General features: G+C 49.1%; 1 long non-coding RNA gene across 2 annotated transcripts; it reads left to right on the top strand.

Annotated features, from left to right (window-relative positions):
• Positions 1 to 1,213: 1,213 nt before the first annotated feature.
• LOC147096408 (uncharacterized) lies at positions 1,214 to 24,303 on the top strand. Of its 2 annotated transcripts, none has more exons than XR_015074905.1 (3): positions 1,214 to 1,357; positions 3,356 to 3,520; positions 23,833 to 24,303. It is a non-coding gene; the product is annotated as an uncharacterized LOC147096408 (long non-coding RNA). The 2 variants fall into 2 exon arrangements; XR_015074906.1 differs by lacking the exon at positions 1,214 to 1,357 and adding an exon at positions 1,848 to 2,532.

The following is a 24,303-nucleotide window of genomic DNA, read 5'->3' on the forward strand; positions in this document are numbered from 1 at the left end:
GCAGAGTCCCAGGACCAGCTGCTAGTGCGCATGCTCAGGGGGCAGAGTCCCAGGACCAGCTGCTCGTGCGCATGCTCAGGGTCAGAGTCCCAGGACCAGCTGCTAGTGGGCATGCTCAGGGGCCCAGAGTCCCAGGACCAGCTGCTAGTGCGCATGCTCAGGGGCAGAGTCCCAGGACCAGCTGCTTGTGGGCATGCTCAGGGGCAGAGTCCCAGAACCAGCTGCTAGTGGGCATGCTCAGGGGCAGAATCGCAGGACCAGCTGCTAGTGCGCATGCTCAGGGGCAGAGTCGCAGGACCAGCTGCTAGTGCGCATGCTCAGGGGCAGAGTCCCAGAACCAGCTGCTAGTGGGCATGCTCAGGGGCAGAATCGCAGGACCAGCTGCTAGTGCGCATGCTCAGGGGCAGAGTCCCAGGACCAGCTGCTAGTGGGCATGTTCAGGGGCAGAGTCCCAGGACCAGCTGCTAGTGGGCATGCTCAGGGGCAGAGTCCCAAGACCAGCTGCTAGTGGGCATGCTCAGGGGCAGAGTCCCAGGACCAGCTGCTAGTGCGCATGTTCAGGGGCAGAGTCCCAGGACCAGCTGCTAGTGGGCATGCTCAGGGGGCAGAGTCCCAGGACCAGCTGCTAGTGGGCATGCTCAGGGGCAGAGTCCCAGGACCAGCTGCTGGTGGGCATGCTCAGGGGCAGAGTCCCAGGACCAGCTGCTAGTGGGCATGCTCAGGGGCAGAGTCCCAGGACCAGCTGCTAGTGCGCATGCTCAGGGGCAGAGTCACAGGACCAGCTACTAGTGGGCATGCTCAGGGGCAGAGTCCCAGGACCAGCTGCTAGTGCGCATACTCAGGGGCAGAGTCCCAGGACCAGCTGCTAGTGGGCATGCTCAGGGGCAGAGTCCCAGGACCAGCTGCTAGTGGGCATGCTCAGGGGCAGCAGAGTCCCAGGACCAGCTGCTAGTGGGCATGCTCAGGGGCGGAGTCCCAGGACCAGCTGCTAGTGCGCATGCTCAGGGGCAGAGTCCCAGGACCAGCTGCTAGTGCGCATGCTCAGGGGCAGAGTCCCAGGACCAGCTGCTAGTGCGCATGCTCAGGGGCAGAGTCACAGGACCAGCTGCTAGTGCGCATGCTCAGGGGCAGAGTCCCAGGACCAGCTGCTAGTGCGCATGCTCAGGGGCAGAGTCCCAGGACCAGCTGCTAGTGCGCATGCTCAGGGGCAGAGTCCCAGGACCAGCTGCTAGTGCGCATGCTCGGGGACGAAACTCTGGGTGACGGTCGTTAACGGTTGAAGAGTCGGAATGACGGGCCGAAAGCGAGTTTTCTCAGTTAGACGGACGAGTGGAGAGGGACGGGGAAATAAATGACGGTAAACACAAACCTGGTCGTTTTAGGGTCCCGGAAAGCGAACGGAGCGGATTCAGATTCGCGGACTCTCAGACACGTGACCGGGGCCGGCGGCCCCACTGATGTCATCGTCTCATAAACATGTGACGCGGGTCCTCGGCCTGATTGACGGGTGCTTCCGACCAATAGGGAGCGAGCCGGCGGCGGGTCCTCCAACCAGTCGGGGAGCCCGAGGGGCGGGGCTAGCGGCACCCAGTGAGCGGGGCTGGAAGGGCGAACCCGCGGCGGGTCCTCCAACCAATCGGGGAGCCCGAGGGCGGGACTAGCGGCACCCAGTGGGCGGGGCTGGAGGAGCGAACCGGCGGCGGATCCTCCAACCAATCGGGGAGCCCGAGGGGCGGGACTAGCGCCGGCTGATTGTCTGATCCGCAGGGCAGCGAGTTTCTCCAGTCCCGTGTTCAGGGCCCGGGGAGGCTGTGGGCATTTATTCCCCGCATTGGACACAAGGCTCTTTGCCTCAGGCATATGGTGACGTCGCACTGAAGCTTTCCTCCCTCCTTTACAAAGATGGCTGCCGTTAACCTGGGCCTGTATATGTTCCGATGTAGTCCTCCTACCACTGGGAGCGACATTGATGCGTTCGTGCGACACAGCTCTACCGCGCAGGCGCAGTGCCGCTCCCTTTCCTCTCCCGCGCAGGCGCAGTAACGCTCCCCTGCCCTCCGGCGCAGGCGCATTGCCGCTCCCTTTCTCCCACTCCCGCGCAGGCGCAGTGCCGCTCCCCTGCCCTCCGGCGCAGGCGCAGTGCCGCTCCCCTGCCCTCCGGCGCAGGCGCAGTGCCTCTCCCCTGCTGTGTGCTGGGCCGGGCGGCGCGGGTTGATCGGTGAGTGAGGGTCAGACACAGGCTGGTTGCCCGGGTTACAGGGCCCGCTCTGTGATTGAGGGAACTCGGTCCGACAGCGGCTGCTCAGCCCCGAGTTTAGATCACAGCGAGGGAGGGAGGGTCACAGCGCTGGTTCTAGGCTGGCGCTCTGTGACTGAGGGAACTCGGCTCCATTCAGCACCCGGCCCGACAGCGGCTGCTCAGCCCCGAGTTTCACAGGGTCACCGCTCCGGGCAGTAACTCCGCACAGAAAATGGCACATTTCCGCCCAGAGCAGTGAGAATGGGGGAGTCTCAGGAGGCCGGAAATTTACTGTGAGTAAAATCTCCAAACTAAACACACAGCCCCGCAACTGGGGATCTGAGGAAAATCTCCAAACTAAACACACAGCCCCGCAACTGGGGATCTGAGGAAAATCTCCAAACTAAACACACAGCCCCGCAACTGGGGATCTGAGGAAAATCTCCAAACTAAACACACAGCCCCGGAACTGGGGATCTGAGGAAAATCCCCCAAACTAAACACACAGCCCTGCAACTGGGGATCTGAGGAAAATCTCCAAACTAAACACACAGCCCCGCAACTGGGGATCTGAGGAAAATTCCCCAAACTAAACACACAGCCCTGCAACTGGGGATCTGAGGAAAATCTCCAAACTAAACACACAGCCCCGCAACTGGGGATCTGAGGAAAATCTCCAAACTAAACACACAGCCCCGCAACTGGGGATCTGAGGAAAATCCCCAAACTAAACACACAGCCCCGCAACTGGGGATCTGAGGAAAATCCCCCAAACTAAACACACAGCCCTGCAACTGGGGATCTGAGGAAAATCTCCAAACTAAACACACAGCCCCGCAACTGGGGATCTGAGGAAAATCTCCAAACTAAACACACAGCCCCGCAACTGGGGATCTGAGGAAAATCTCCAAACTAAACACACAGCCCCGCAACTGGGGATCTGAGGAAAATCCCCAAATTAAACACACAGCCCCGCAACTGGGGATCTGAGCAAAGGCACAAAATCAAACAAATACTCCGCCTTCACATTGGATTATTAGTAAGCAGATTAAATGTCTACATTACATTATTTCACGCTTTCAATGTTGTTCTTATTTTCTGCTTTGCCACGGTTAGATCTCCCGGTGAATGATGGTGTGATTGACGAAGGTGCTCAGCTCGAAGTAAACAGGGATTGTCGACAGAGGAACAACAGCCGGTTAACCAGCACAGGATTGTGAGCACCAACCGGAGAGAACCCTTCCGATTCAAAGAGCTTCCAGAGACCGACTGGGAAGCAAGGTAAGAGAAAGTCCCATTGACTCAGATACACACTGGTCTTGGAGATGGACTGGGGAGAAAGGTCAGAGAGAGTCTCATTGACCCAGATACACACTGGTCCTGGAGATGGACTGGGGAGAAAGGTCAGAGAGAGTCCTATTAAGAACATAAGAAGCAGGAGTAGGCCATATGGCCCCTCGGGCCTGCTCCGCCATTCAATAGGATCATGGCTGATCCGAACCTAGACTCACTTCCCTGCCCTCTCCCCGTAACCTCTAATTCCCTTATCTGCTAGGAAAATGTCTATCTCCGTTTGAAATTTATTTAATGTCGCAGCTTCCACAGCTCTCTGAGGTAGCAAATTCCATAGATTTACTACCCTCTCAGTGAAGAAGTTTCTCCTCATCTCAGTTTTGAAAGGGCAGCCCCTTATTCTAAGATTATGCCCCCTAGGTCTAGTCTCACCCATCAGTGGAAACATCCTCACTGCATCCACGCGATCAAGCCCCCTCACAATCTTATATGTTTCGATAAGATCGCCTCTCATTCTTCTGAACTCCAATGAGTTGAGTCCCAATCTACTCAACCTTTCCTCATAAGTCAACCCCCTCATCTCCGGAATCAACCGAGTGAACCGCCTCGAGAGCAAGTATATCTTTTCTTAAATATGGAAACCAAAACTGCACGCAGTATTCCAGGTGTGGCCTCACCAATACCCTGTATAACTGCAGCAAGACTTCCCTGTTTTTATACTCCATCCCCCTTACAATAAAAGCCAAGATTCCATTGGCCTTCCTGATCACCTGCTGCACCTGCATACTAACTTTTTGTGTTTCATGCACCAGGACCCCCAGATCCCTTTGTACTGTAGTACTTTGCAGTTTCTCTCCATTTAGATAATAACTTGCTCTTTGATTTTTTCTGCCAAAGTGCATAACCTCACACTTTCCAACATTATATTGCATCTGCCAAATCTCTGCCCACTCACTTAGCCTGTCTATGTCCTTTTGCAGGTTTTTTATGTCCGCCTCACTCACTGCTTTCCCTCCCATCTTTGTATAGTCGGCAAACTTGGATATGTTGCACTCGGTCCCTTCCTCCAAATCGTTAATATAGATTGTAAAGAGTTGGGGTCCCAGCACTGACCCCTGCAGAACACCACTCGTTACTGATTGCCAGCCCGAGAACGAACCATTTATCCCAACTCTTTGTTTTCTGTTAGATAGCCAATCTTCCACCCATGCCAATATATTACCCCCAATCCCATGATTTTTTATCTTGATCAGTAATCTTTTGTGTGGAACCTTGTCAAATGCCTTTTGGAAGTCCAAATACACTACATCCACTGGTTCCCCTTTATCCACCCTGTATGTTACATCCTCAAAGAATTTGAGCAAATTTGTCAAACATGACTTCCCCTTCGTAAAACCATGCTGACTCTGTCCTATTAAATTATGTTTATCCAAATGCTCTGTTACTGTTTCCTTAATAATGGACTCCAACATTTTGCCAACCACAGATGTTAGGCTAACTGGTCTATAGTTTCCAGCTTTTTGTCTACTTCCCTTCTTAAATAAGGGTGTTACATTAGCAGTTTTCCAATCTGCCGGGACCTTTCCTGAGTCCAGGGAGTTCTGGAAAATGATCACCAATGCATCCACAATCCCTACCGCCACTTCTCTCAAGACCCTAGGATGTAGGCCATCAGGTCCGGGGGATTTATCCGCCTTAAGTCCCATTATTTTACTGAGTACCATCTCCTTAGTGATTTTAATCGTCTTTAGCTCCTCCCCCCCATTGCCCCCTGTTTGTCCAGCGTTGGGATATTTTTAGTGTCCTCTACTGTAAAGACTGATACAAAATATTTGTTTAGCGTCTTTGCCATCTCCATGTTCCCCACCAGTAGTTTCCCGGTCCCATCCTCTAAGGGACCAACGTTCACTTTAGCCACCCTTTTTCTTTTTATATAGCTGTAGAAACTCTTGCTATCTGTTTTTATATTTTTTGCTAGTTTACTTTCATAATCTATCTTCCCTTTCTTAATTAATCTTTTAGTTATTGTTTGCTGGCTTTTAAATGCTTCCCAATCTTCTATCCTCCCACTAGATTTGGCTACTTTATATGCCCTTGTTTTCAGTCGGATACTATCCTTTATTACTTTACTAAGCCACGGATGGCTGTCTTTTCTTTTACTCCCCTTTTTCCTCAGTGGAATATATTTATCTTGAAAGATGTGAAATGTCTCCTTGAATGTAGACCACTGCTCTTGTACCGTCTTACACTTTAATCTGTTTTCCCAGTCCACTTTAGTCAATTCTACTCTCATACCTTCATAGTCTTCTTTATTTAAGCTTAGCACGCTGGTTTGAGTTCCAGCTCTCTCACCCTCAAACTGAATTTGGAATTCAACCATATTATGGTCACTCATTCCAAGGGGATCCTTTACTAGGACATTTTTTATTAATCCTGTCTCATTACACAGGACCAGATCTAAGATTGCCTGCCCCCTGGTTGGTTCAGTTACATACTGCTCAAGGAACCCGTCCCTAATACACTCTAGGAACTCTTCCTCAATGCTGCCATGCCCAATTTGATTAGTCCAGTCAATATGAAAGTTAAAATCCCCCATGATTATAGCTGTTCCCTGATTACAAGCCCCAACTATTTCCTGATTTATACTCCGACCAACAGAGTTGCAACTGTTAGGAGGCCTATAGACTACGCCCACTAGTGACTTTTTCCCCTTATTATTCCTTATCTCCACCCAAACTGTTTCACTATCCTGATCCTTTGACCCAATATAATTTCTGACTATTGCAGTGATTCCATCCTTGATTAACATAGCAACCCCACCTCCCTTTCCTTCCTGTCTGTCCTTCCTAATTGTCAAATACCCTTGTATGTTTAGTTCCCAGTCATGATTATCTTGCAGCCATGTTTCCGTAATGGCCACCAGATCATACCCATGTGTAGTTATTTGCACCGTCAACTCGTCAATTTTGTTACGAATGCTGCATGCATTCAGATAAAGAACTTTCAAATATGTTTTCTGACAATTTATTCCTGCTTTTACCCCTTTTACTACTTTACCTTTATCATTATTCATTCTGTCCCTTCCTGACACGCTCTGGTTTTTAATTCCCCCACTGCTACCTTGCTCTATTGCCTTCTCCACTGTCATTTTTATTTTTCGCTCTCTTAAAACCTCCCCCCCACTAATTAGTTTAAAGCCCTCTCTACAGCCCTAGTTATTCGATTCGCCAGGATTCTAGTCCCAGCACTGGCCAAGTGAAGTCCGTCCCAACGGAACAGCTCTCTCCTGTCCCAGTACTGATGCCAGTGTCCCAGGAAGCAAAACCCATTTACATAGATACATAGATACATAGAAGATAGGAGCAGGAGTAGGCCATTCGGCCCTTCGTGCCTGCTCCGCCATTCGATGAGATCATGGCTGATCCTTTAATTCAGTATCCCGTCCCCGCCTTCTCTCCGTAACCCTTAACCCCTTTTGCCTGTAGAAATATATCTAATTCCCTCTTAAATATATTTAATGAGCTGGCGTACACTGCCCTCTGTGGCAATGAGTTCCACAGGTTCACCACTCTCTGAGTGAAGAAATTCCCCCTCATCTCTGTCCTAAATGGTTTAGCCCTTATCCTTAAATTATGTCCTCTAGTTCTGTTCTCACCCGCCAAGGGAAACATTCCTTCTGCATCCAGTCTGTCTAGACCTGTCAGAATTTTATACACTTCTATGAGGTCCCCTCTCAATCTTCTAAACTCCAGTGTGTACATCCCTAAACTACATAGTCTCTCCTCATAGGTCATTCCCGCCATTCCTGGTATCAGCCTGGTGAATCGCCGCTGCACCCCCTCCATGGCAAGAACATCCTTCCTCAGATGAGGCGACCAAAACTGTACACAGTACTCGAGGTGTGGTCTCACCAGTGCCCTGTACAGCTGCAGCAAGGTATCCCTGTTCCTGTATTCTAACCCTTTTGCTATGAAGGCCAGCATACCGTTTGCCTTCTTGACTGCCTGTTGCACCTGCATGCTCGCCTTCAGTGACTGGTGTACAAGAACACCCAGGTCTCTCTGTACTTCCCCCTCTCCCAATCTATTGCCATTTAAATAATAATTTGCCCTCCCGTTCCTGCACCCAAGGTGGATAACTTCGCACTTGTCCACATTATAGTGCATCTGCCATTTATCCGCCCAATCGCCCAGTCTGTCCAAATCGCTCTGGAGCTTCCTGGTCTCTTCCTCTGAGCCCACCCCCCCTCCTAGTTTAGTGTCGTCTGCAAATTTGGAAATGCTGCATCCGACTCCCTGATCCAGGTCATTAATGTAAATTGTGAACAGCTGGGGGCCCAGGACAGATCCCTGTGGTACCCCACTTGTTACTGCCTGCCATTCAGAAAATGAGCCGTTTATTCCAACTCTCTGTTTTCTATCTGACAGCCAGTTCCCTATCCACGCCAAAACTTTCCCCTTTATCCCATGAGCCTCAATTTTCCATGCTAATCTTTTATGTGGGACCTTATCGAAGGCCTTTTGGAAGTCCAGGTACACCACATCTACTGGCTCTCCCCCATCTATTCTACCAGTTACTCCCTCAAAAAATTCCAATAGATTAGTCAAGCACGATTTACCCTTTGTAAATCCATGTTGACTCTGTCCTATCCTGTCCCCATTTGCTAAGTGCTCCGCTATTTCATCCTTAATGATGGACTCCAGCATTTTGCCCACAACTGATGTAAGGCTTACAGGTCTGTAATTACCTGCTTTTTCCCTACCCCCCTTTTTGAATAGTGGGGTAACGTTAGCTACCCTCCAATCCATCGGCACTGTTCCCGAGTCTAATGAATTCTGAAAAATCATCCTTAGTGCATCCGCTATCTCTAGGGCCACCTCCTTCAGTACCCTAGGATGCATGTTATCAGGCCCTGGGGATTTGTCCACCTTCAATCCCTTTAGCTTCCTTAACACCATATCCTTAGAGATATTGATTTGCGTCAGTTCCTCCTTTGCCAATGTCCCTATTTTTCCCGATATCCCAGGGAGGTTTTTTGTGTCTTCCTTCGTAAAGACTGACCCAAAGTATGCATTTAGTTGATCTGCCATTTCCTTATTTCCCATTATATATTCCCCCGTATCTGACTGCAATGGACCAACTTTGGTTTTCACCAGTCTTTTCCTTTTGATATATTTATAAAAGCTTTTGGAGCTCCCACACCAGTCTTTGAGCCACGCATTTAACTCTCTAATTTTATTTACCCTAGCCAAATTTGCACGTGGCTCAGGTAGTAATCCAGAGATTATTACACTTGTGGTTCTGCTTTTTAATTTGGCCCCTAGCTGCTCAAACTCCCTAAGCAGAACCTCCTTCCTTGTCCTATCTATGTCGTTGGTACCAACATGGACCACGGCAACTGGATCCTCCCCCTCCCACTCCAAGTTTCTCTCTAGCCCAGAGGAGATGTCCTTAACCCTGGCACCGGGCAGGCAACACAGCCTTCGGGACTCTCGCTCTCGGCTGCAAAGAACTCTATCTATCCCCCTAACAATACTATCCCCTACCACTACAACATTTCTTTTAACTCCCCCCACTTGAATGGCCCCCCGCTCCACGGTGCTGTGGCCAGGTTGCTCATCCTCCCCGCAGTCCCTGTTCCCATCCTCACAGGGAGTAAGAGCCTCAAACCTGTTGGACAAGAGCAAGGGCTGCGGCTCCTCCAACACTACCTCCTGGATCCCCGTACCTGCCTCACTTCTAGTCCCTGGCCACGGACTACATCTGAATTAATTAATCTAATTGGTGTGACTACCTCCTGATACAGAGTCCAGGTAACTCTCCCCCTCCCTGATGTGTCTCAGTGTTTGAAGCTCGGACTCCAGCTCTTCAACACAGAGCCGGAATTCCTCGAGCAGCCAACACTTACTGCAAATGTGATCACCGTGAGCATCAATGGTGTCCAAAAGCTCCCACATATTGCAGCAGCAACACATCACCTGATCTCCCATTCTATGTAATTAATTACGTTTATTAATATTATTTTTAAATACCCTCTGCTCTGATTCTAGATGATGAATATCGCACCTTAGAAACTATAAATCAGAGTTTAAGCTTAAAAAAAAAGAGAAATACCTACCAACCAATCACTTACCCGCTTTCTGATGACGTCACACTTGGATTACTTTTTACCTATCTCCTTCCAGACTGGAGACAGGTACGCCTTACCTGGTCTGTGGGGCCTTTTATAGCCCCGCTCTGCCGCTCGAGATTCCCGCCGACGCTGTGATGCCTTACCTGGTCTGTGGGGCCTTTTATAGCCCCGCTCTGCCGCTCGAGATTCCCGCCGACGCTGTGAGGCCTTACCTGGTCTGTGGGGCCTTTTATAGCCCCGCTCTGCCGCTCGAGATTCCCGCCGACACTGTGAGGCCTTACCTGGTCTCTGGGGCCTTTTATAGCCCCGCTCTGCCGCTCGAGATTCCCGCCGACACTGTGAGGCCTTACCTGGTCTCTGGGGCCTTTTATAGCCCCGCTCTGCCGCTCGAGATTCCCGCTGATGCTGTGAGGCCTTACCTGGTCTCTGGGCCTTTTATAGCCCCGCTCTGCCGCTCGAGATTCCCACCGACGCTCTGAGGCCTTACCTGGTCTCTGGGGCCTTTTATAGCCCCGCTCTGCCGCTCGAGATTCCCGCCGACACTGTGAGGCCTTACCTGGTCTCTGGGTCCTTTTATAGCCCCGCTCTGCCACTCGAGTTTCCCGCCGATGCTGTGAGGCCTTACCTGGTCTCTGGGACTTTTATAGCCCCGCTCTGCCGCTCAAGTTTCCCGCCGACGCTGTGATATACACTGGTCCTGGAGATGAACTGGGGAGAAAGGTCAGAGAGAGTCCCATAGACTCAGATACACACTGGTCCTGGAGATGGACTGGGGAGAAAGGTCAGAGAGAGACCCATTGACTCAGATACACACTGGTCCTGGAGATGGACTGGGGAGAAAGGTCAGAGAGAGTCCCATTGACTCAGATACACACTGGTCCTGGAGATGGACTGGGGAGAAAGGTCAGAGAGTCCCATTGACTCAGATACACACTGGTCCTGGAGATGGACTGGGGAGAAAGGTCAGAGAGTCCCATTGACTCAGATACACACTGGTCCTGGAGATGGACTGGGGAGAAAGGTCAGAGAGTCCCATTGACTCAGATACACACTGGTCCTGGAGATGGACTGGGGAGAAAGGTCAGAGAGAGACCCATTGACTCAGATACACACTGGTCCTGGAGATGGACTGGGGAGAAAGGTCAGAGAGAGTCCCATTGACTCAGATACACACTGGTCCTGGAGATAGACTGGGGAGAATGGTCAGAGAGAGTCCCATTGACCCAGATACACACTGGTCCTGGAGATGGACTGGGGAGAAAGGTCAGAGAGTCCCATTGACTCAGATACACACTGGTCCTGGAGATAGACTGGGGAGAAAGGTCAGAGAGAGTCCCATTGACTCAGATACACACTGGTCCTGGAGATGGACTGGGGAGAAAGGTCAGAGAGAGTCCCATTGACTCAGATACACACTGGTCCTGGAGATAGACTGGGGAGAAAGGTCAGAGAGAGTCCCATTGACTCAGATACACACTGGTCCTGGAGATGGACTGGGGAGAAAGGTCAGAGAGAGTCCCATTGACTCAGATACTGGGATAGTCAGAGTGTGAAAGGCTTAGAGGGTGCAGTATTCTTAAAGTGCATCCAGGAGAGCTTTTTGAGCCAGCATGTAGAAAGTCCTACAAGAGAGGGGGCGGTACTGGACCTAATTCTAGGGAATGTGGCCGGCCAAGTGGAAGAAGTGTTAGTAGGAGAGCACTTTGGTGACAGTGACCATAATTCAGTGAGATTTAAGGTAGTCATGGAAAAGGACAGAGATGGACCGGAAATAAAGGTTCTAAATTGGGGGAAGGCCGATTTTAATAGGATAAGGCAGGATCTGGCCAAAGTGGACTGGGATCAGCTACTTGTAGGAAAATCCGCATCGGAGCATTGGGAGTCTTTCAGAAGGGAAATTGAGATCGTACAATGGCAACATGTTCCCGTAAAGGTCAAGGGTGGGCCCAAAAACCCCAGGGAACCTTGGATGTCAGGGCATATACGAGAATGGATTAGGAAAAAAAGGAGGGCTTTTGGCAGATACAAAAGGCTAAAGACAGAGGAAGCCCTAGAGGAGTATAAAAAGTGCAGGGGGATACTTAAAAAAGAAATTAGGAGAGCGAGGAGGGGCCATGAAATAACACTGGCGAGCAAAATCAAGGAAAATCCTAAGGTGTTTTATAAGTATATTAAGGGTAAGAGGATAACTAGGGAAAGAGTAGGGCCCATTAGGGACCAAAGTGGCAATCTGTGTGTGGAGCCGGAAGATGTAGGTGGGGTTCTAAATGAATTTATTGCATCTGTTTTCACTATGGAGAAGGACGAAGTAAACATAGATATAGGGCAGGGGGACTGTGATATACTCGAACATATTAGCATCGAGAAGGAGGAGGTATTGGCGGTTTTAGCAGGCTTAAAAGTGGATAAATCCCCAGGCCCGGACGAGATGTATCTCAGGCTGCTGTGTGAGGCAAAAGAGGAGATTGCAGGGGCTCTAACACAAATTTTCAGAACCTCTCTGGCCACAGGGGATGTGCCGGAGGACTGGAGAACAGCTAATGTAGTACCATTATTCAAGAAGGGTAGTAGGAATAAACCAGGGAACTACAGGCCAGTGAGCCTAACATCAGTGGTAGGGAAATTATTGGAAAAAATTCTGAGGGACAAAACTAGTCTCCACTTGGAGAGGCAAGGATTAATCAGGGATAGTCAGCATGGCTTTGTCAAGGGAAGATCATGTCTGACTAATTTGATTGAATTTTTTGAAGGGGTGACTAGGTGTGTGGATGAGGGTAGTGCAGTGGATGTGGTATACATGGATTTCAGTAAGGCTTTCGATAAAGTCCCGCATAGGAGACTGGTCAAGAAGGTAAGAGCCCATGGAATCCAGGGTGCCTTGGCACATTGGATACAAAACTGGCTGAGTGGCAGAAGGCAGAGGGTGATGGTCGAAGGTTGTTTTTGTGACTGGAAGCCTGTGTCCAGTGGGGTACCGCAGGGATCGGTGCTGGGTCCCTTGCTGTTTGTGGTCTACATTAATCATTTAGATGTGAATGTAAAAGGTATGATCAGTAAGTTTGCAGATGACACGAAAATTGGTGGGGTGGTAAATAGCGAGGAGGGTAGCCTCAGTCTGCAGGACGATATAAATGGGTTGGTCAGATGGGCGGAACAGTGGCAAATGGAATTTAACCCTGAAAAGTGTGAGGTGATGCACTTTGGAGGGACTAACAAGGTAAGGGAATACACAATGAATGGTAAGCCCCTAGGTAAGACGGAGGGTCAGAGGGTCAAGAATGTCACTGAACGGCTGCAGGGCATTCTGAAGGGGGAGGGTGAACAGGCAGAGGTCGTGGTTCACATTGGGACCAATGACATGGGTAGGAAGAGGGATGAGGTCCTGCAGCAAGAATTTAGGGAGCTAGGTAGCAGATTAAAGAGCAGGACCTCAAAGGTTGTAATCTCTGGATTACTCCCGGTGCCACGTGCTAGTGAGTATAGGAATAGGAGGATAGAGCAGATGAATGCGTGGCTAAAGAGTTGGTGTAGGAGGGAGGGCTTTAGTTTCCTGGATCACTGGCTCTGCTTCTGGGGAAGGTGGGACTTGTACAAGTCGGACGGGTTACACCTGAACCAGAGCGGGACAAATATCCTTGCGGGGAGGTTTGCTAGCACTGTTGTGGGGGGTTTAAACTAACCTGGCAGGGGGATGGGATACAGAGTGGAGCTACAATAGGGGGTGATGTACAGCCAAATATAGAGGAAAAAACAAGTCAGCTTGGAAGGCAGAGCAAATATGTAACGGCACAAGGGAGTAGGGCAAGGCTGGATGGCATTTATTTTAATGCAAGGAGTCTTATGAATAAGGTGGATGAACTGAAGGTGTTGATGAACACATGGGAGTATGATATTGTTGCTATCACGGAGACATGGTTGAGGGAGGGGCAAGACTGGCAGCTCAATATTCCGGGGTATAGAATCTTTAGGCGAGACAGAGGGGGAGGTAAAAGAGGAGGGGGTGTCGCAATATTAATTAAGGAGTCAATTACTGCTATAAGGAGGGATGATATATTAGCAGGTTCCTCTAATGAGGCCATATGGGTGGAACTTAAAAACAAAAAGGGGGCAAGCACTTTGCTGGGAGTGTACTATAGGCCCCCAAACAGTCAGGGGGAAATAGAGGAACAGATATGTAGGCAAATCTCAGAGAAATGTGCAAATAATAGGGTAATAATAGTGGGGGATTTCAACTTCCCCAATATTAACTGGGATAGTCAGAGTGTGAAAGGCTTAGAGGGTGCAGAATTCTTAAAGTGCATCCAAGAGAGCTTTTTGAGCCAGCATGTAGAAAGTCCGATAGCAAAATACTGCAGATGTTGGAAATCCGAAATAACAACAGAAAATGCTGGAAAAACTCAGCAGGTCAGGCAACATCCGTGGAGAGAAATTTGAGTTGACGTTTCGGGTTGGACCCTTCTTCAAAACTGGAAAGAAAAGAAACTAGATCGAAGGCAGGGCTGCGATCGGACAAAAGAATAAAAGAAACAAAAGAAGTAAAAGAGATTAGAAGCTAGACGAGATGGTAATAGGCTGGGATTAGGTGTAAAGTGTACTGGCAGGGCAAAAGATAGCTGCCAGGTGTGAGAGAGAAACAAAAGGAAAGGGGGGGGAAAAAGGAGTGGAACAATTACAAGAGAAAATGAAATGGGGGCCGAGCTTATGATCTGAAATTGTTGAACTCGATATTGAGTCCGGAAGGCTGCAGACTGCCTAATCGGAAGATGAGATGCTGTTCCTCTACATTGGGGAGACCAAACGCAGATTGGGTGACCGCTTTGCGGAACACCTCCGTTCAGTCCGTAAGGGTGACCCCGAGCTTCCGGTCGCCTGTCATTTTAATTCACCGCTCCATTCCCACTCGGACCTCACCGTCCTTGGCCTCTTGTATTGTTCCACGGAAGCTCAACGTAAACTCGAGGAACAGCATCTCATCTTCCGATTAGGCAGTCTGCAGCCTTCCGGACTCAATATCGAGTTCAACAATTTCAGATCATAAGCTCGGCCCCCATTTCATTTTCTCTTGTAATTGTTCCACTCCTTTTCCCCCCCCCCCCCCTTTCCTTTTGTTTCTCTCTCACACCTGGCAGCTATCTTTTGCCCTGCCAGTACACTTTACACCTAATCCCAGCCTATTACCATCTCATCTAGCTTCTAATCTCTTTTACTTCTTTTGTTTCTTTTATTCTTTTGTCCGATCGCAGCCCTGCCTTCGATCTAGTTTCTTTTCTTTCCAGTTTTGAAGAAGGGTCCAACCCGAAACGTCAACTCAAATTTCTCTCCACGGATGTTGCCTGACCTGCTGAGTTTTTCCAGCATTTTCTGTTGTTATGTAGAAAGCCCTACAAGAGAGGGGGCAGTACTGGACCTAATTCTAGGGAATGTGGCCGGCCAAGTGGAAGAAGTGTTAGTAGGAGAGCACTTTGGTGACAGTGACCATAATTCAGTGAGATTTAAGGTAGTCATGGAAAAGGACAGAGATGGACCGGAAATAAAGGTTCTAAATTGGGGGAAGGCCGATTTTAATAGGATAAGGCAGGATCTGGCCAAAGTGGACTGGGATCAGCTACTTGTAGGAAAATCCGCATCGAAGCAATGGGAGTCTTTCAGAAGGGAAATTGAGATCGTACAATGGCAACATGGTCCTGTAAAGGTCAAGGGTGGGCCCAAAAACCCCAGGGAACCTTGGATGTCAAGGGATATACGAGAATGGATTAGGAAAAAAAGGAGGGCTTTTGGCAGATACAAAGGACTAAAGACAGAGGAAGCCCTAGAGGAGTATAAAAAGTGCAGGGGGATACTTAAAAAAGAAATTAGGAGAGCGAGGAGGGGCCATGAAATAACACTGGCGAGCAAAATAAAGGAAAATCCTAAGGTGTTTTATGTATATTAAGGGTAAGAGGATAACTAGGGAAAGAGTAGGGCCCATTAGGGACCAAAGTGGCAATCTGTGTGTGGAGCCGGAAGATGTAGGTGGGGTTCTAAATGAATTTTTTGCATCTGTTTTCACTATGGAGAAGGACGATGCAAACATAGAAATAGGGCAGGGGGACTGTGATATACTCAAACATATTAGCATCGAGAGGGAGGAGGTATTGGCGGTTCTAGCAGGCTTAAAAGTGGATAAATCCCCAGGCCCGGATGAGATGTATCCCAGGCTGCTGTGTGAGGCAAAAGAGGAGATTGCAGGGGCTCTAACACAAATTTTCAGAACCTCTCTGGCCACAGGGGATGTGCCGGAGGACTGGAGAACAGCTAATCTAGTGCCATTATTCAAGAAGGGTAGTAGGGATAAACCAGTGAACTACAGGCCAGTGAGCCTAACATCAGTGGTAGGGAAATTATTGGAAAAAATTCTGAGGGACAAAATTAGTCTCCACTTAGAGAGGCAAGAATTAATCAGGGATAGTCAGCATGGCCTTGTCAACGGAAGATCATGTCTGACTAATTTGATTGAATTTTTTTGAGGGGGTGACTAGGTGTGTGGATGAGGGTAGTGCAGTGGATGTGGCAGAAGGCAGAGGGTGATGGTCGAAGGTTGTTTTTGTGACTGGAAGCCTGTGTCCAGTGGGGTACCGCAGGGATCGGTGCTGGGTCCTGTAGTGTATGTACCCGTCTACCTTTAAGAGAACTATTGTATGTAACCGTTCACCTTTAAGAGAACTACTTTAGGTGTGGCACTACTTGTTTGGCTTCTGTATACTGTAATACCGACAGTGACCACACCGGTATATAAGTGCTGTGGCAGGTTTTATTGGGCAGATTCGCCCTGACCTTCGAATAGTAAAGTCCTGTTGTATGTTACTCCTGAAGTCTGTGTCGTAATTAACTGCATAAACCACAGACTTTACAGTGGCGACGAGTCCGATCGTACCCTGCGGCAACAATACTTCCAAAGCAACTAAAGAGCGTCGAAAAGAGGCAACCGCCCTCGTCGTTCTGCTGGGAGAAAACCTCGAGGCTGCAGCAATAGAAAGGAGGAAGACTTTAGCGAGAAAAACTTCCATCAGCAACAGGCACTGACTGTCCCTTCTGCCACGGTGCGGAGTGAGCCGATCAGCAAGAAGCAAGGCGGCCACGGTGACTGTGAGTAAGGGAAAGTGAAAAGAATAGCCGGAGGATAAGGGCTGTGCACTCGACCACGGTCGAGGGGGGAAGGAGCCGGACAATAAAAAAAAAGTCGGGTCCAACGGCGTCGTGAGACAGCTAGTCCGCGACCGGCGGGGAAAAGCCGGGCAGTGACCGAAGCCACGAAGCGCTGCGACCGGGAGCGTAGGCGCGGGAAGAGAGAAACTCAGCCGCAGCCGGGGAGGGAAGCACCGGACTGCGAGAGGGCTGGGAGGTGCGATTGGGAGCCGAGCAAGCGGGAGAGGCAGAGCCGACCAAGAGAGACAGCGCGAGAGCCAGTCCAGCGGCTGAACTGTCCTCCGTCAACGGGGTGTACCCAGCGCCGGTAGAGCCGAGCGAGCGGGAGAGACAGACAGAGCCGAGCAAGGGGAACTGTGCGAGAGCCAGCCCAGCGGCTGAACCTGTTCGCCGTCAACGGGGTACCCAGAGCCGGTTGCCCTGCCAGGAAAAAAAAAAGGGGAAAGCCTTGAAGCCGACGCGCAGGCTGTGAACCTGAAAGCCAGCGGCCGTCGCCCGTGGGGAAAGTGTACCCCTCCCGCCAGGGAAGAAACGCGGGAAGCCGCCATTAGGCGGGGAAGAAGACAGAAGCGGGAAACCGCCATTGAAGTGGGCGGGGAGAGGAAATAAGAGCGGGAAACCGCCATCTTAGAAAAAAATAATAATTTAAAGAAATACTTGTATTGTTCCCAAGGAGAGGAAGATGCCTAAGCGTGGTAACATCAACGATTTTAATTCTGAGATAGAAGACTGGGCCACGTACGTGGAACGCATTGAGATACATTGTAAGGCTAATAAAATAGCAAATGATGAAAAAGCTTTAACCTTACTTAACACAATGGGTGCGAACACATTCGGGTTATTGAAGCATCTTCTATCACCAGCTAAACCGGCGGATCAGTCTTTCACGAATATTGTTGCTGTCCTGAAGGATCATTTTAACCCCGAACCACTGATGTTAGTGGAACGATCAAAATTTTATGCGAGAACGCAACGGAAAGAGGAAAGCAACGCGGAGTACCTGATTGAACTGCGTAGGCTAGCGAAAGACTGTCAGTTTAGGGACAACCTGGAAGAGGCACTGAGAGACAAATTCGTGTGCGGAATGTTGAAGGAAGAAACACAAAAACGACTGCTCGAAGAGAACGATCTTACACTTGATAAGGCTGTCCTTATTGCAGCATCGAACGAAGCCGCAGTGAAGGGAACTGCGGAAATGCAGCTAAAGGCAGCGGCACTCAGGGTGCAACAAATTACTTCGGGTACAACGAAATGCTATCGTTGTGGGAAGACAACACACGACCAGAACCAATGCTGGTTTAAAAACCAAGAATGTAGGAAATGTGGCAAGCTCGGTCACATAGCTAAGGTATGCCGGTCAGGAAAGAAGACCAACAATAATGAGTCACCACAAAAGTGGTACAGAAAGGTACATGAGGTGACTAGGAAGAGTCCGGAGGAACAGAAGTCGGACTCACACTCCAACTGCAAAGGACTGGATAGTCTGAGAATTCACAATGTGAGTAACGAAGCTGACCGACAAACTATCTGGATCACACTACAGATTGCAAAAGTCCAAGTGAAAATGGAAGTGGACACCGGATCGGCGCTGACGGTCATGAATAAGCATGACTATAAAAAGTTATTCAAGCATATTCCACTGCGGGATACGGAACTAGTACTGCAGATATACACGGGGCACAAAGTATTCCCCATCGGAAAGATAGAAGTCAAGGTGAGATACAAGGACAAAGAGCACCAAAGGATGGACCTGTATGTGTTGCCTGAGGGAGGTCCACCACTTCTGAGACGGGAGTGGATCCGGAAAATAAAGATAGACTGGCATTCACTAAACACCATGACGGTGGATTCCGGAAAGGAAGAGGTCAAACCTGAACGGTTGTCCAGAATATTGGACGAAGCTAAAGAGGTATTCCAGCAAGGACTGGGAACACTGCGAGGAATTAAAGCAAAGGTTAAGATTGCAGAACATGCAAGCCCAAAATTTTTCAAAGCCAGATCGGTCCCTTACGCCATACGACCAGCTGTGGAGGCAGAACTGGAAGAACTTGAACGATCAGGGGTACTGTCAAAAGTGGACTGGAGTGAGTGGGCCACGCCCATTGTTCCCGTCATGAAGTCTTCAAGTAATAAGCCAGGGGGACCAGGGAAGGTCCGCATCTGCGGAGACTTCAAGATCACAGTGAATCCGGTGCTGCACACGGTACAATACCCGCTTCCGCGGATTGAAGATATCTTTGCTTCGTTAGCTGGAGGGAAACACTTCACCAAGATAGACCTGGCTCAGGCATACTTACAAATGGAAGTCGAGGAAGAGTCACGCCAGTACCTCACCATCAACACACACAGAGGCTTGTATCGTTATAATAGACTGGTTTTTGGGGTAGCTTCGGCTCCAGCAATTTGGCAGAGGGCCATGGAGCAGGTATTACAAGGAATTCCAAGCACGCAGTGCTACTTAGACGATATCCTGATTACGGGAGAAGACGAGGAAGAACACCTCACAAATTTGAAACTGGTGCTCACCAAATTGAAGGAATATGGCCTTCGAGTCAATCGCAAGAAGTGTGAGTTTTTCCAAAAACGGATCTCGTACTGCGGTCATGTCATTGACCGAGAGGGGCTGCACAAGTCACCTGACAAGATAGAAGCTGTCGTGAAGGCCCCCGCTCCAGAAAACGTATCACAGTTAAGATCATTCTTGGGGTTGATTAATTATTATCACAAGTTTCTGCCAAATCTATCCACGGTGCTGCATCCGCTGAATGCTCTGTTGCGGAAAGAAATACCATGGAAGTGGAGTGAGGAATGTAAAAAGGCTTTTCGCAGAAGCAAGGAGTTGATTACCTCTGAAGAAGTGTTGGCTCATTTCAACCCAACGTTACCCCTTCGTCTAGCTTGTGATGCTTCCCCTTATGGAATTGGAGCAGTACTTTCACACAAGTTACCAAATGGCTCGGAAAGGCCAGTGGCATTCGCGTCCCGATCATTGACCTCCGCGGAGCGAAATTATGCTCAAATAGATAGGGAGGCCCTCAGCCTTGTGTGGGGCGTGAAGAAATTCAATCATTACCTGCAAGGTAAGAAGTTCACATTACTGACAGACCACCAGCCGTTGGTGTCCATATTCAACCCAAACAAGGCCGTTTCCACCATGACAGCACAAAGGTTACAAAGGTGGTCCGTGTTACTTGGGGCACACCAATATGACATTGAATACAAAAGGTCCAAACAGCATGGAAATGCTGATGGGTTATCGCGCTTGCCATTGCCGATAGTAGAAGAAGCGACTACATTGGACCCGGTAGAGATGTTCCACTCATCCATAGTGGAGTGTCTACCAATAACAAATTCGATGATCGAAAATGAAACAAGAAATGACCCGACTCTTTCACGAGTCTATGATTTAACGGTGGAGGGATGGCCAGCACAGGGCGAATCAATGCTGCAAGCATTTTCACAGAGGAAAGAACAGCTGTCAGTGTGTCGAGGAACCCTGATGTGTGGATCTAGAGTGGTGATTCCACCCAAACTTCAAAAGAAGGTGTTAAAGGAGCTGCACGAGGGACATCTGGGTGGAGTGAAGATGAAGAACCTAGCAAGAGCGTTTGTATGGTGGCCAGGCATTGATGGAGACATCGAAGAAATCACTAAGAACTGTCTAGGATGTCAGAAGGTTCAGAACGCGCCACCACAGGCTCCTCTGCATCCATGGGAGTGGCCCTCATCTCCTTGGCAAAGGGTACACATCGACTTTGCTGGTCCATTTATGGACTCAATGTTCCTAATAGCGGTGGATGCACACTCCAAGTGGCCGGAGGTAATAAAGATGACCACCACCACCACAGAAAAAACCATCACAGTGTTAAGGACTATGTTTGCTAGGAATGGCCTGCCGGAACAGATCTGTTCTGATAATGGACCGCAATTTGTGTCCGAAGAATTCAAGAAATTCTTAAAGAGCAATGGGGTTAAGCACTACATGTCAGCCCCATACCATCCCGCCTCCAATGGATTGGCTGAAAGGTTTGTCCAGACCTTCAAGAAGGCCATAAAGGCCATGGGTAATGAAGACATTAACTTACAACATAAGGTGGATAGCTTCTTGTTGGCGTACAGGAATGCAACACATGCGGTCACAAATCAAACTCCTGCCATGATGTTTTTTAATAGACGACTAAGATGCCGGCTGGATTTGCTCAAGCCAAACGTCAGAAGGGACGTAGAGAACCGGCAATTCCAGGGCATGAATGAAAGGGCCACTAGATCTTTTCAGATAGGTCAACAAGTTTTGGCCCGGGACTACCGTACCGAGAAATGGCAGCCTGGAACTATTGGAAAAAGGCTAGGCCCGTTGATGTATACGGTGGACCTTGGGGACAGTATAATAAGGCGCCATGTTGACCAGATCATAGGGTCAGCCACAAATGGCCAGCCTACTTCACCACCTTACCCGGTTACTGTTGAAACAGAGATACCCAGAACACCTACCTCCGATCTGGTAATACTGGAATCAGAGGAACCTGAGACTGTCTTTCAAGCCGAATCGACTTTGCCAGAAGCACCTACTACCCCGCCGGGAATGACGACACCACTGAGGCGTTATCCGGACAGAGTCCGGAAACCTCCAGAGAGACTGAATCTGTGAACTGTCTTGCATAAAGTTGTATATATGTTATAATGTATGTTTAATGGGAAATCAGTATGTTGTAAGCTAAAAAGGGAGGATTGTAGTGTATGTACCCGTCTACCTTTAAGAGAACTATTGTATGTAACCGTTCACCTTTAAGAGAACTACTTTAGGTGTGGCACTACTTGTTTGGCTTCTGTATACTGTAATACCGACAGTGACCACACCGGTATATAAGTGCTGTGGCAGGTTTTATTGGGCAGATTCGCCCTGACCTTCGAATAGTAAAGTCCTGTTGTATGTTACTCCTGAAGTCTGTGTCGTAATTAACTGCACAAACCACAGACTTTACAGGTCCCTTGCTGTTTGTGGTCTACATTAATGATTTGGATGTGAATGTAAAAGGTATGATAAGTAAGTTCGCAGATGACACGAAAATTGGTGGGGTGGTAAACCACTGTTTGTATTCCACTGTGTACATGCCTGTACATGCCTCGGCTGACTCCTCCCACAAATCCTGGTGTAAAGGTGACTGCTCCGCAGCCCCTTTGTATTCTGGACCGGTCGACCACTCGAGGCACACCTTCATTCTCTTGTTAATAAAAGCCTGTTAATTACTCGCTTAATCTCAGTCTTTTGAGTTATTGATAGCGCATCAGGTGCTAAATAGCGAGGAGGGTAGTCTCAGTCTGCAGGACGATATAGATGGGTTGGTCAGATGGGCGGAACAGTGGCAAATGGAATTTAACCTGGAAAAGTGCGAGGTGATGCACTTTGGAGGGACTAACAAGGCAAGGGAATACACAATGAATGTTAAGACCCTAGGTAAGGCGGAGGGTCAGAGGGACCTTGGTGTGCATGTACATAGATCCCTGAAGGCAGCAGAACAGGTGGATAAGGTGGTTAAAAAGGCATATGGGATACTTGCCTTCATTAGCCGAGGCATAGAATATAAGAGCAGGGAGGTTATGATGGAGCTGTATAAAACGCTAGTTAGGCCACAGCTGGAATACTGTGTGCAGTTCTGGTCGCCACACTATAGGAAGGATGTGATTGCTTTGGAGAGGGTGCAGAGGAGATTCACCAGGATGTTACCTGGGCTGGAGCGCTTCAGCTATGAAGAGAGACTGGACAGGCTGGGTTTGTTTTCCTTGGAGCAGAGAAGGCTGAGGGGGGACCTGATTGAGGTGTACAAAATTATGAGGGGCATAGATAGGGTAGATAGAAAGGAGCTTTTTCCCTTAGTAGAGGGGTCAATAACAAGGGGGCATAGATTCAAGGTAAGGGGCAGGAGGTTTAGAGGGGATTTGAGGAAGAAATTTTTCACCCAGAGGGTGGTTGGAATCTGGAACTCACTGTCTGAAAGGATGGTGGAGGCAGAAACACTCGCAACATTCAAGAAGCATTTGGATGAGCACTTGAAATGCCAGAGCATACAAGGCTACGGACCAAACGCTGGAAAATGGGATTAGGTTAGACAGGGCTTGATGGCCGGCACCGACGCGATGGGCCGAAGAGCCTCTTTCCGTGCTGTATAACTCTATGACTCTATGACTACAGTTCATTCTATGACACCCACAAGTCGTGTACTCAAACGGATCAAGCTTGGGGTTTGATGTGGTAGAAGGCGAACGAGATGAGAATGGAAATAATCTCAAGTAAGAAAAGGCCCAAAAATTAAACAGTCTGGAGCAGAACATCAATTCGTCTTCTCTTATCATGGAGAAATCAAATATTTGACGCACTGTGTTTTTGAAACAAAGCTTATTTATTCACTGAAATAACAACAGAAAATGCTGGAAATACTCAGCAGGCCAGGCAGGATCCGTGGAGAGAGAAACAGGGTTAACGTTTCAGGTCTGGGACCCTTCATCAGAACTGGAAAAAGCTGGAGATGTAACAGATATTGCTAAGGTAAGAGGCAGGAAAGTTATCCTGGGTGGATCTGAAACACGAAGGGTGGAAGTTCAGTTGGAATCCACGTGGAATAAGTTGGAACCGGAGACAGGTGTTGAGGAAAGAGATGTGGCTGTGAAACCGAGTCTTGGAAAATGTTGCAAATGGGGAATGGCAAAATCATACAGCATGAAAAATGGGAGTAAGGGTTAAAGTCTGAAATTGTTGAACTCAATGTTGAGTCCAGAAGGCTGTAAAGTGCCGAATCGAAAGATGAGGTGCTGTTCCTCGAGCTTTATTTATTCACTATTTAAACAGAATATTAATCTCCAGCGCAGATACAGGGGTTATTAAGATCAGCAGAAACAAACCATGACTACTAGAATGAACATGGTTCAGTCCTCAATCTGATCACAGTAAATCATGTTCCATTCACTAATCTGGTCTTTTACCCAGCATTCCCTGCAGTGGACCACGTGCCGCACCCAGACTACAAGAGCCCAGTGCGCAGGCGCGGGAGGGGCCGGTATATTGAGCATGCGCAGTGCGTTACTGGAGATGGAGAGGAGCTGAAGCCGGGAGGGCGATGGTGCAGCGGGTAAGAATCGCGACGGAGGGAGTAATGGACCGGTAGGTGGGTGGGGAGGCTTCATAAACAACTCGTGCAGGAGGCAAGCCCCCGAATAATAACCTGAAGATCCCGTGTTTGCAGTTGCGGGGATTTCTTCCCCTTACAGGCCCAGGTTAACGGCAGCCATCTTTGTAAAGGAGGACGGAAAGTTTCAGTGCGATGTCACCCTGTGCCTGAGACGAAGAGCCATCTTTGTAAAGGAGAGTGGAAAGTTCCAGTGCGATGTCACCCTGTGCCTGAGACAAAGAGCCATCTTTGTAAAGGAGAGCGGAAAGTTCCAGTGCGACGTCACCCTG

Source organism: Somniosus microcephalus, unplaced genomic scaffold (genome assembly GCF_052327205.1).
Source record: "Somniosus microcephalus isolate GS21.2 unplaced genomic scaffold, FLI_Smic_1.0 unresolved_chr1, whole genome shotgun sequence".
NCBI lineage: Eukaryota > Metazoa > Chordata > Chondrichthyes > Squaliformes > Somniosidae > Somniosus > Somniosus microcephalus.